Raw genomic sequence first — 13267 nt, 5'->3', positions numbered from 1 at the left:
CCCCCCCCCCCCCCCCCCCCCCCCCCCCGTCGCCCCTCCGCCTTCCCTGGCAGGGGAGAACTCCATGGCCGCGGTCTTCAAGGTTCTTGGGCGCCGCAGAGTCAGGGGCAGGGTCCCAGGTGCAGGTGCACGCCCTGGTCAGCGACTCTCGCTCAAGAGCTCCCTGCCCAGATGAGGTCCGTGACCTGGCGGCAGGTCCCTGAGTCTTTCCTAACGACGAGCTGCCTTTGGGCTTCCAGGGTCCTAAGCTGCCTGTGGCGGCCTCTTGTCCGCCTAAGCCCTCGGATCAGCGTTGGGCTGAGCGGTGTGGGCCTTGAGGACGGCCGGGAGGCACCTGGCGCGATTCCTCGTCATCCCCGGCTCAGTCGAGGGCCTTTACTCCCGTGTGTCTCCTCACATTTCTCACCCCACAAGGGCGCTCCCTTGCGAACGATTCTGCACTCTGCGAACCAGGCTCCGGTGTCGGGGCTCCAGGCCGGCCCCCACACTTTCCCTCGAAGCCCGGGAACTCAGTCCTGGGCACCGCCAGGGCGGGAGCAGTTCCCGGAAGCTAGGCCCACATCCGGGCACGAAGCCTCGCTCGCGGAGTTGGCTTCCGGGCGCTCGACGCAAGTGTGTCGCTGCGCGCGGTGAGGGGCCCTGGCCGAGGGATCCGCGCGCCGGGGCCTCGTCGGAGGGCAAGGGTCGCGCTCCCGCGGGCGCTGAGGGTCCCCAGCCCGCGAGCTGGGCCTGTGCGTGCTTAAGGTTTAAGGAAGACGGGCTCGACCGGCGAGTGGCGCACGCTGCGAGAACCCCAGGCCCACGCTGTCGGTCAGCGCTGGCGGTTTGTGTCCCGGGGTCGGCTCAGCAAGCTTCCTGGGAATGGGCCCGAAGCGGGTGAGAGCCGACTTCTCCGCAACTTGGTCAAGTTCAGAGACTCACCGTCGAAAGAGACCGCCTTTGCAGTCTTCCCCTCCCTGGCGAGAGCGCTCTGAGCCTTTGCGGTGCTCCGGGGCTGACTAACGCTGGGCCCTGCCTTACGCTGGGCCCTGCCTTGAGCACCTAGTCCCCTTCAGGTTTTGGGCTGAGAGGGGTAGGCAGCAAGGCCTGGGGCGCGGCCAGGAAACCTCAAACCCGATTTTCTAGTTTTGGCCTGAAGAAGCCGCAAAGTCAGTGGGAGTTAACTTTGTGGCCTTTGGCGTTTTTGAAAACCTCTGCAAGGCGGGAACAGCACAGAGAAACCGCGGTGCAGTTCATCAAAAAATGTTTTGGGGGACCGTATCTGGAGAGTTTTCTCAGAGAGTGTTGTATAATCTTGCAAATTAGCGAGCTGGTATGTATCTCGCCACCGGTGCACTGAATAGTATCTTCCTCCAGACAGGGATTGAGAAACGGAAATACCACCACCCTCCAGCCAAACTTGTGAGGACTGATTGCAGGGAAACTGGTGCTCCAGATGTTGCACTAGAGGCGCTGCAAGTGTGAGCAGGTAACGTGGAGAAGAGTGACATTGTTAACAGAAAGTATCTAATTAACAGTGACTTCATTTGATTGGAAGGATGAAAAAGCCTTTTTAAATCAATCCAGATTCACTGGCCTAAGCTCAGCCAATTTATGAATATGGAGCCTGACTGGGCTCTGCTTTCTTTCAAAGATGTCATCTTAGGGGTAATAGCATAGGTGAAGTCATTTGGTTACACTGTGGAAACTTTTATAGTGCCTTCCTTGGGAATTTAATTCAGTGCTTCTTCATTTTATTAGGAACAGACTGACTCCATCAACTGTGCTCTCCCTGTTTAGAGGCAGGACTGCTTGAAGCAATTAGGTTCACCAATTAGCATAGTTTTACTGACCCCAGCAGCAGCACCACTCCTTAGATTATCCATTTCTTCAAAGTCAGAGAAAAGCTGGAGCACAACATGCTTCCCAGGTGTCTAGGTTGGGAAAATAAGCCCACAAGCAGGGTAGCACAGCAGTGCAAAAAGCTTTCTTAATAGTCCCCAAGTGTTTCAGCAACTTTGGTGGATTTCTCTCCCCTTTTCTGATGCTGGATCCTGTGGTACCTCCTTATTTCACAGAGCCTTTAAAGCCTCTCTCCTTGGGTTGCATTTTGGCAGAACTGTTTTCGAGAAAGTGAATTTTCTCCCTTCTTTTATGTCTGCCTGCATGCTAACGAAGCAGTGGACGATGTTAGGGTCCAGAGAGAGAAGTCACTGAAGGCTCCTTTAAACTCTGTTAGGTGACAAGGTAAGGGCTCAGGTCTTTGGGTGTGTCCGCGCATGTGTAATGTCCTTGCGTGTGTATGTGCTTCACGACCTATGAGGAGAGGCCAGAGGGTGGAGATGGGGATGTAAATCACTGCTTTCCCTCATTTTGAAGGTGTACCTGGAAGGCTTTGCTGCAGTCTCTTCACGGTCACCTCGGTCAGTTGGCAGCCAACATCTTCAGTCGTAGAAGATGTGTGGAGCTCTAAGCAGTCTAGGAAAGAAGGGACCTTACTCTTGCCACTGTCAGGTAGTGAAGGGGTTACATTTACATAGCTGTTCTCTCTCTCTCCCCTAAAATAGATACTCCTCTGTAAGATTTTACTAGATAGAACTGCTGACAGTTCATCAGTAGCAGCCACAATGTAATACCCTAACCTTATTAAATCAATAAATACTAGATCCATGTATTGAATTAAAAATGTATCAGCATGGCCAGGAATTGCAATCATATGGCCATGGACCACAGAATCGAAGATGCCACTCAAAAATTGACTAGTTAGCATTTATTTAACCTTTTTCTATTTTGCATCTATGATTAGATGCTCTGGGTTTTAACATTTCAGAGACCATCGTGACAGGTTTTTGTTGTTTTTGTTTATTTCTTGGAAATTCTTTTCTTTCACTTCTCACGTTCAGCCACAAAAATGATGCATTTGTATTTAGGAATAGTAATATTCCTGTGACTGCGTTGTTCTTGTCATTAGTTTTCATCTAGGAAATATAATCCCACTTAGTATAGAGTAAGATGTACTCAGGTGCATAAGTTTCTACATAAGCATGAATAAATTTAGATGCATATGTTCTTGTATATGTGTAAATAAATATACTCAATGTGAATGTACTGCCATACATTGATATGTTTATTTTTAAAAAAGAAACCATGTTTAATTTTATCTTTCAGCATTGCCAATGACATTAAAAGCTAAAGAACTATTTATTATTGTGAAAGAAGTTATTTATAATCTGATTTGCTGTTGAATCTTAAATGGCAAGAGATGAAATTAAAATTTTCAAGTCTTTAAACTGGACACAGTACTTAGAAAATTACCCATATTGTAAATGGCTACATTTTATGTGTGAAAAAAATACTTCAATGTGGTTTACCAGAAATTGGTCAGTTAAGTTGGAGATTAGTAGGTGAATTTAGAATTAGTCTGTACTGAAAACAAGGAATGTGTTTAACACCTGGAATTTTAATGGAAAAAGTAATATTACTTTAGCCAGATATTTGTTTATACTGATTAATGATGCTAATTATTTAAAAACATTCATCCCCTATTGATGTCAGCCAGCGTATTTGGTAGTGAATTCTGAAGATAAAGTCATTGGGCCTTGGGTTCACTACACTGTGAAAGAAAAAATCTTTATTTGACGAAATAGGCAATCAACTGAAATCTATCCTCTTTAAATAAACTGATTCCTCAGTATTTTCCCAGTGTTGGTGTAAGTTGTTGTCTGTGATGTCCCCCAGGGCTCTTTCCTCTGCTCTCTGATTTGGTATATAAAAGCAGCTCTGAATGATGGATTACTGTGTCATTGCAGCCTGCGAAGGATTAATTTGTTTCATTGATTTCTCTTTAGGCAGATTGCCAGAATTTGCTGCTTCCCACCTTTCCTCAAGACTTCTAGAAGTAATAGACAGTAATAGCCTAAGACAAATCAGCTCCTTTTTGTAAAAATAGAATCATGAAACCAGGAATCCTAATGAAAGCTATGGCAAACTTTTTATTGGCATATTGGAGAGAACAATTAATAGGCTACTTTATCTGGCTTAGAAATAGTTTTATTTGAAAAATGTCTTTGACTTGGTGACTTAAAACACATCATATTGGTAGTTTGTAAGTAAGCATTTATAATATTTGTCTCATAAAATTTTTCTCTAATTTGTAAGCATCCTATTTAACTCAGGAAAAAAATGTGTTGTCTATGTGATTGACAAACACTTTTCTTTATATGTCAAATTTTAGGATCAAATAACTTGTCAACATAAATTTAGGTAAATTTACTTATAAATACTTATAGGGCTATTTGGTGCAAAGAATTTTTAGAAACTTTGGACAAGGACACAGTATTAGAGCATAGATATAGAATTAATTATTTAAAGAAAATATAACTTTTTGTGATTAAAAAGCTAGTATTTGCTCATAATAATTTGCAAAAGTTAAAAATGACATTTTGTATATTTCTCTAAGCCTTTCTCCAAGCATTTATATGTTTTATTTATATATAGATAGACACCACTTTGTATCTTGCTTTTTTCAGTTGGCATTAAATAGTAGAAAATTTCCTGTGTAATTAAAATTATTAAAGTCATTTATGTTGACTGTTTAATGTTTTAGCATGTATAATTATTCATTGTTCTATTGGAGAGTTAGATTTTTAATTTTCCATAATTATAAATAAAGTTATGATAAATGGCTTTTTAAATAAATCTTATTCATCCCTCTGGCTATTTCCTTACAATATATTATTACAAAAGAATTTACTTGGATGAGGGTATAGACTTTTTTTAAGGTTCTTGATATTGATGGCCAAATTGTTTTCCAGAAAAGTTCTTCCAGTTTATACTGGTACTATTGAAAAAAATTTCTCTGTAGAGGCAGCATTGTAATCTATGTTACATGAGCAAAGAAAATAGAACAACATTCTTTCCTTGTCTTCTGAAAGCACTGGTAGCATTTTGCATACACTTAGTCTCTCAGAAGTATTTTCTCAACTGCAGATGTGAAATAGGCTGGTTATACAAATCTATTTGTTTCCCTTCTGTAGATCATTGATTTAATGATCTCAAGTTATACTTTTTATGCAATTAGTTGTGTAGTAAAAACTAATATTGTCATGTGCTAATGTTTTTTCCCCCTCTATTGTGCTATGATAGTAGTCCGTGCAATATCAGCAAGTTTATGCTTTTCCTGTGCTTTGCTGAAAGGAAAAAGGAACATCTGTTTCCATTATATATCTGCATCATAATGATAACAATTAAATAGCTATTATGGTAGTATACAGTAAATATATTTTGCTGAATGACCTGTACTTTCTTGTTGGAAAATTTCGGAAATTGCAGAGGCATTTAGTTTTTACAGGTAGGTTCCATGTAGAGGTTTAGACAGGCCTTTGATTAGTTTAGGTGAATCATTGCAATCTCGGTAAAAACAACCCTGAAGATTAAACACGAGGCTATCGGATGTGACTCTTGAATGTATTTTTCTTAGGCAGATGTTTAGAGTAAAAGTTATTAGCTATCTGAGTATTCTTAAGTGATTCAATCATGGTGCTAATAATACAGTTCGTTTTGTGTTTTGCGCTGTGTGTGTTCTTTTAATATTTTACTAAGCTGGAAATTGGAAATAGTTTTATGTACATATTTTTGAAATATATTTTAAAATGTTTATTTAGAGAGAGAGTGCGTGCACGCTGCACACAGTGCACACACATGTGAGTGGGGGAGGGCAGAAGAGAGGAGAGAGAATCCGTAGCAGTGTCCTAGCTATCTGCCCAGAGCCTGAAGTGGCGCTTGGTACAGCGAATTATGAGATCATGACCTGAGCTAAAATCAAGAGTCACGTGGTCCCTTAATCATCTGAGACACCCAGGCAACGCCCCCTCCTTTTTTTTTTTTTTTTCTTCAGCCCAGCACTCTTTTCCCCCACATATTAGGGGATCATAGTGATACTTGCCTTTTAAGCTCATGAGGAGAATGTTTGAAACTGACACACTATTTCCATTGACCTTTAATATTCCAGGGAAGTGTTTTCATTTATTTCATTCGGCTTTTGGTTAAAGATGTTTTGGTGGTTACTTAAAAAAAATGGTTAGTGGGGCGCCTGGGTGGCTCAGTCGGTTAAGCATCCGACTTCAGCTCAGGTCGTGATCTCACGGTCCGTGGGTTCGAGCCCCGCGTCAGGCTCTGTGCTGACAGCTCAGCCTGGAGCCTGCTTCAGATTCTGTGTCTCCCTCTCTCTCTGACCCTCCCCCGTTCATGCTCTGTCTCTCTCTGTCTCAAAAATAAATAAAACATTAAAAAATTAAAAAAAAATGGTTAGAAAGTATTTCAGACAAAATGTGGCATATCAAGAAAAACAGACATGTGCTCCAAACTGTTAGAGAAGTAAAGTGTTACCTGTACAATTGAAGCTCTTCCTGATCTTACTCCCTGATGGTTTCTTGAAGAGATAATCATCATCCTAAATTTTATCATTATCTTTTTTGCCTCTTAAGTATTTTTCTTGACATGTCTAAAGATTTGTTGTAAGTGACTTGTCCTTTTAAATGAATTAATTTTAAGATGTTGAAGCTGTGAAAGCTGTTGGAACCTTTTTTGTCTAATCATCTGTGAGTGATCATGTTTCATCTGTGAAGTTGTGGACAGATCCACATGTTCTTTGATGTCCTCCTAGGCATAATTAAAGTTTTTTGATTACCTCTTATTTTCCATATGAAATAAAATAAAACAAAAGGAAAAGGCTCAGAGAAATTTAAGTAACTTACTGAAGACCATATAGTAAATCCAGAGCCAGGAATGAAACTTAGTTCTCCTGACTTCCATTCAAAGCACTCTTCTCTTCAGTTCACATTGTCTGCTTTGGGTACTGGCTATCTGACCACTGTGGTATCCTGTGGTTAAAGACTGTCTGTAGGCTTTTATAATTTTGTGATTGTGTATGCAGAAAAGGTTTTTCTCTAAGAGTATTTTTCCTGTAGGGGAAAACATTGAAGCCATTATCAGCCTGTAAGCTACCTATAGAAGGAGAAGACTGAATCTGTAGCCTCCTGTAGAGGCTGCGGTTTTCTTCTTTATTTTCTGGACTTTCCTGGAAAAAATGGTAGTTTGGGTACAATGAAGCTTTCGATAGTTGTCTTACTGTGTGGTCTGTTTTCTGATCTCTTCATGGTAACTGGACCAGGAAAATAGGAATGGGCACAAATATAAGTGTCTCTTTACGTGTACATATATCTATTTTTCAATATATTTTGGCAGTCAGGACTGACAAATTGCTTCTTTCTTTCTTTTTTTTTTTGGTAGCTTATGTTGTGGTCAAATCACAAATGACTTTCTATTTGAAAATGAGTTTGTTTCTTGTTTCTATTTAGCAACCAACTTATCAGAGCACTAAAGTGAGAGTAGCACAAATAGAATAATTTTGAAACACATTTTTAAAATCTCTTTGGAGAAAAACCCTATTCTAAAAATGGCAACCTAGAATTCCATGCATGTACGTTCTTTCAGGTTTTTACTCTATCGAATTTAATTCATTCTTAGTTGAGATGAGTAAGCTTGAGTCATAATATTCACAGTGCCGTGCCTTTCCTATGAAAAAATTTCAATATAACTAGAGATGGAGTTAATGTATCCTATTATAAGACTATCTGTTCCCAAATCTGTTGCTTTAAGACCAAAAACTTGGTTTAATAAATTATTTGGTTCTATAAATACATACTAGGAAACTTGTAATCGTAGCAATCATTCTTTTTAGGGAAGATGAAGCTACTAATCATAGCTTTGTCAGTGCTATAAATATTCTCAAGGTAGTTGTGTTTTAACAAGCAAGGCAGGTAACACATTTTTCTCTATTTTAGATCAATTATCTTATGTGTTCAGCAGCTGCTAGTAGGAAATTTTCCCTAGCATATTAGTTTGGGGAGGAGAGATCCAATGTAATCAGATATCAACATTCAGTACTCCTTTTATTTAGCATTTATAAATGCATATTGCTTTTTATGACGCATATTGCTTTATTTGCTCATACTAAATATTATTTCTTTCATATCTGTAACATTTCTGTCTGGAGAGAACGCTGTGTGTGTGTGTGTGTGTGTGTGTGTGTCTGTGTGTGTCTGTGTGTGTATGTCTGTAAATATTTGCAAGGCATTTGTCTAGTTGAAAGTTCTGGTGAACGTCTGTAATGGGTAATATAAAGACTTTTCTACACTTATTAAATTTCTCCATTGTTGCTCTATCAGGTAGGTGAAACTCAGCAGAAAAAATGTGAGTAGAGGAAACTAGCCCCTTGCTAACTTGTTTCTCCTTGACCATAATATGAATCTGGACAGTAGTGGTGAGAATATGGAATCTTAATCACCAAGCCAGCAGTGCTAACACTAGAGAAATCACGGTGAGACACAACAATGTATAGTCATTTATATTATTTTATTATTTTAGTTATATAGCTCTTTGAAGAAAGTTGATGCATTGTTTACAGAAACCTCTGAATTTGGAAAAAAATGTATGTATTTTTATGTATGTATGTATATATTTATATGATTATATATTATGTATATTTTTTGCCATATATACTATCAGGATTATAGGTGCTTAAATATCTGTGCTTTTTGTACTCAGTTCTTAATGACTGTACTTTAGACCAAGTTGAGATTATTTCAAAACTAGCATTGGCTGTGTATTTTCTATTGACACAGCCAACACACAATTTTCAGATGTGATCTCAGAATTTTTCGTGGGTAAAGGGTAGAGTTTTCTTCTACTAACGTTAGATTTGCCTGTTGTAAAATTTTGTTCATGGCCTGTTTCGAAATCCCAGATCTTTAGGATTTTCTCACTATTTGATTCTTAGGAGAATTATGCTGCTGTTGTGCTTATTGTTCTTGAGATATAGACAGTTAACACCTATTTATTGAATTCTTGTCATGCTTACTGCATGTGAGATAGATAAAAGCAAAGTCATTGCTCTTCAGGGGATAATTATTGATATGGTCTTTTGCCAGTAATTTAACAGATTATATTTTCTTAATATAATGTATTTGTGATTTTATTAATATTACTACATGAAGACTTTAAGAGAAAAAGAAAATACATTTAGGTTTCCATTGCTGTTCTTTGCCTTTTGAAAAATTGTTAGAGTTATAATTTGGGATCAGCCAAAATGATATTAATATAGTATCTTGAACAAATAGGATGTGGCATTTGCTAACTTTAAATCAGTTTTTTTAAAGAATATAAGATCTAAGAATTTTTCCTGATACCCTATTTTGTTTAAATTAAGTCTACCAGTCTAATTATCTCTCTGTAAATAAAAAACAATTGCCTAACAATGTTTCTGAAAAGCACCCTTTGTGCTGCTGCTTTAGCAAGAGGCAGGTTCATTTTTTTCAAAGCTCAAAAAAAAAAAAAAAAAAAAAGGAAAATCTTGCCATTTGTAACTACGTGGATGGAAGTAGAGGATATTATGCTAAGCGAAATTAGTCAGAGAAAGACAAATATCATGTGACTTCACTCATATGAGGACTTTAAGACACAGAACAGATGAACGCAAGGTAAGGGAAGCAAAAATAATATAAAAACAGGGAGGGGGACAAAACATAAGGGATTCTTAAATATGGAGAACAGAGGGTTACTGGAGGGGTTGTAGGAGGAGGGATGGGCTAAATGGGTAAGGGGCATTAAGGAATCTTCTTCTGAAATCGTTGTTACTATATGCTAACTAACTTCGATGTAAATTAAAAAAAAACCTCAACTAACAGTATATTTAAATTAAAGTTGGGAACTACACTAAGTATGAAGGCAAAACATATTTTCATAGATATTTAGAAAAATACCTGTGTTTGGTTTTGACTTCCCATTAGCTTCGATGGAAATATTGAATTTTCGCATTGAACATGTTTCTGTTTTCTTTTTTAGAGAGAGAGAGAGAGAGAGAGAGAGAGAGCGAGAGAGAGCAAAGGACTGTGAACAGGGCAGAGGGGCAGAGGGAGAGGGAGAGAATCCCAAGCAGGCTCCATTCTTAGTGTGGAGCCCTATGTGCGTCTCAGTCCATGACCTGAGCCGAAATCAAGAGTCAGACGCTCAAACTACTGAGCCACCTAGGTGCCCCTGCACATGTTTTTATAGCATTACAAATGAACATGTTTTTATAGTTCATCAAAGTTTATTAAAGGATGCTAAGAACAGTTACTATTTGGCTGTCACACAAAAAATGAGTTGTTGATATATTTGCCAATAGATCTGACCTAGGTAGATAGCTGTTTTTGATAAAAAAGTTTAACAAAAATACCCCTACCCCTATAATAAAGTCTTTTTGGATTTAATCTTGTAGTTTTTCTATCTGTTTATATGTGGATGTAGGTGTAAGTTTCAATTTACAAGTATTACAATAAACAGTCAAAGTATAATTTATATTTTGTGTAGAGTGAGAAAATACGGTCCTTTTGAATTTTAGTGATTGATAAGGTTTTGCCTTATTTATACATTTCTCAAAACAAATATACACATTCCTGGGGCTCCTGAGTGGCTCAGTCGGTTTTGTCAGACTTCAGCTCAGGTCATGATCTTGCACTTTGTGGGTTCTAGCTCTGTGTCGCTCTATGCTGACAGTTTGGTGCCTGGAGCCTGCTTTGGATTCTGCATCTCCCCCTCTCTGCCCCTCCCTCACCTGCGCTTTGTCTCTCTCTCATTCAGAAATAAATAAACATTAAAAAAAACCCCTACAACAGATATACACATTCCAAAATAAGTCCCTTTTTATTTAGCTACAGTTTTGAGATGTGTATTTTATAAGATATTTTTAAAAAGGCAAAAAAACCAGTAATATTTGGTAGAAGGTTCCAGTGGATTGTACTATACTATTAGGCTCAGGCTCATGTCAGTCTAGTTTGACAACTTATGGGTTGTTGTTTGGACTGGCTAGAGCTTAGTGATCTGAAGGAATAAAGGAGTGGTATTACAGAGCTTCGAAAGCAGCATACCAACTGATGTCTGTGACAGAGCCAAAAGTCACCAAGATCCTGTTTGTATTTCAGTTCCAATATTAATCAGTTTAAATGTGTTTTGAGTTTTGACCAATAGGTTTAAAATTCTGAAACTTCTGCATTTTATAGTAGGGAATTAGCCAAAGACTATATTTTTATATACAGTGTGTATGATGAAGAGTTTTGTTCTTATGTAAACTTGCTTAATAGTTGTCCTACCCAAGAGAAGTATAAAAAAATCCTTAATTATGAATTTTCCTTTTTATATACATTGTAAAACCTTCTTATCATTATATGCTAAGCATATTTCATATATTGTTTAATCTGTTTATATAAACTGTAAAATTCCCATTTTACTGGTGAAGAATTTGAGGCTCAACCGTGGTTAAGTAATTTGCTCAAGTCACATAGCTGATGAGTAACATTGCAAGGATTTGAAGTATGTGTCCCTCTAGAGCCCATTCCTGATCTATGCTGATTTCCCTGCTTCTCATCAAGTAACTCATTGTATTATCTTCGGATTATAGGTCACATTGTATTCTCACAGGCACATAAAAGTGCATAGAGCAACTCTTTCATAAAACAAAGGAAAATCTATATAATTTCATGTTATTTTTATGTCCCAATAGCTATAGGATAATATTCTCTCTGTTTGATTATGTGCTTTATAAATGGTACTTTATAGATGAAACTCTTTCCTTAGAGTCATTTGGTGCTAGGTTGACTTAGCTATTAAATACCACCTTTGCTAGAGGTTGAAAAATGAATATCAAGAACATTTATTATTACTGATTTGCAATCTTCAGAATGTTTTTGTCTTTAGTGACTTCCAGGGGGACAAATCAGTTTCACTTATTAGGTATATTATTTTGCTTGGGCTGTGTAGCATTGTACCACAAAAGGGATAGCTTAAGCAACAGAAATTTATTGTTGCCTGGTTCTTGAGGCTAGAAGTCCAAGATCAAGGTGTTGTCAAGGTAATTCCTTCCAATGGCTGTGAGAAAGATAATCGATTAGATGCCTCTCTCCTAGCTTGTGGTGGTTTGTTGGTAATCTTTGGTATACTTTGGTTTATAGACGGCGTCATCCTGATCCCTGTCATCATCTTCATGTGGTGACCTCCCTGTGTATGTTTCTGTCTTTATGTCCAAAGTTTCCTTATTTATAAAGACACCAGTCATATTGGATTAGAGCCTATCCTAATGACCTCATTTAACTTGATAATCTGCAAAGACCTTATTTCCAAATAAGGTCACATTCACAGGTACTGAGGGTTAGGACTTCAACATATTTTTGGGGGGACACCATTCAACTCATAACAGTAGGCAACTTTTTCTGAGATCATAGATTTGAAAACTCTTTAATAGTGATCAATGTTTGCAGTTTATCAATTCACTGGTACAGTTATACGCATGTCTGCCCATAAGTGAGTCAGGTCTGAATATTCTTTTGGATAGGACTGATTTTACCATAGTATTCTTAAAACACTGTAGGAAGAACAGCCTGGAGAAGCATTTAGGAAGGATTTCAATAAATGATACGATGGAGTGTCACAGTGTATGGAGCAGATAATGAGCTTTTGGAAATTCAAGTACAAAATCAGTATAGCTGTGGTATGATGAAGTTGGGATTTAGACAGATATTCAGAGCAAGAGGATGCTATAGAAACAGAGAGGTTATGGGTTGAGGTTCTGTTGTAGGAATGTGTATTTTATGTAGAGTGGGCCATGGTGATAAAGGGAGGCTTTGGGCCAGTTATATTGTGAAGGAATCCTGGCTCTGGCCCTTTAGAGTTAAGGCCAATTTTAATTTTTAAGTTTCAAGAAATTCCTGTAGGATTTATTTTTAATTTTACTCTGTAGACAATTTGAAATATATCATTAACAAGAAAAACATGACCTGTATCCCTACTACCCAGTGCTAGTTGTTATTAACATTTTGGCATCTTGATACAATTCTTATGAAATTTCTGCCATGCTTTTTGACTGAGATTATACCACCTAAATAGTTTACTAAAATAAATCAACACCTGTTTCTAAATATGTATCTGAATTTGAGACCCGTTGGGGAAGAGACCTAATGACCACTGATGATGAATCGGGTCACCATAATTCCATAAACCATTAGGTCAAGACAGTTTTGTCTCATGTGATTTAGTCCTTTGCCTTGTCCTGTTGTCCTTCCTCCTGTCTTTCACACTACTGCCAAGATCTTTTTAATGATTACATCACTCCTCTGGCTTACCTCCTTTAGTCAGACCGAGGTCCAGCTATTTAGCATAATAGGCATCTCTGTGATCTTTTTCATGCCTTTTTCTT

The 13267-nt window shown here is 38.3% G+C and overlaps 1 long non-coding RNA gene across 1 annotated transcript in view; it reads left to right on the top strand.

Annotated features, from left to right (window-relative positions):
• Positions 1 to 601: 601 nt before the first annotated feature.
• LOC125934952 (uncharacterized) overlaps positions 602 to 13267 on the top strand; it is an 89530-nt gene continuing 76864 nt past the window's right edge. The window contains exon 1 of the long non-coding RNA XR_007461582.1: positions 602 to 1468. This is a non-coding gene — a long non-coding RNA (uncharacterized LOC125934952). The remainder of the gene's footprint in view (positions 1469 to 13267) is intronic.

Source organism: Panthera uncia (genome assembly GCF_023721935.1).
Source record: "Panthera uncia isolate 11264 chromosome A1 unlocalized genomic scaffold, Puncia_PCG_1.0 HiC_scaffold_17, whole genome shotgun sequence".
Classification (NCBI taxonomy): domain Eukaryota; kingdom Metazoa; phylum Chordata; class Mammalia; order Carnivora; family Felidae; genus Panthera; species Panthera uncia.
The sequence above is the reverse complement of the archived record's forward strand: the minus strand, read 5'-3'. Positions and strand labels throughout refer to the sequence as shown.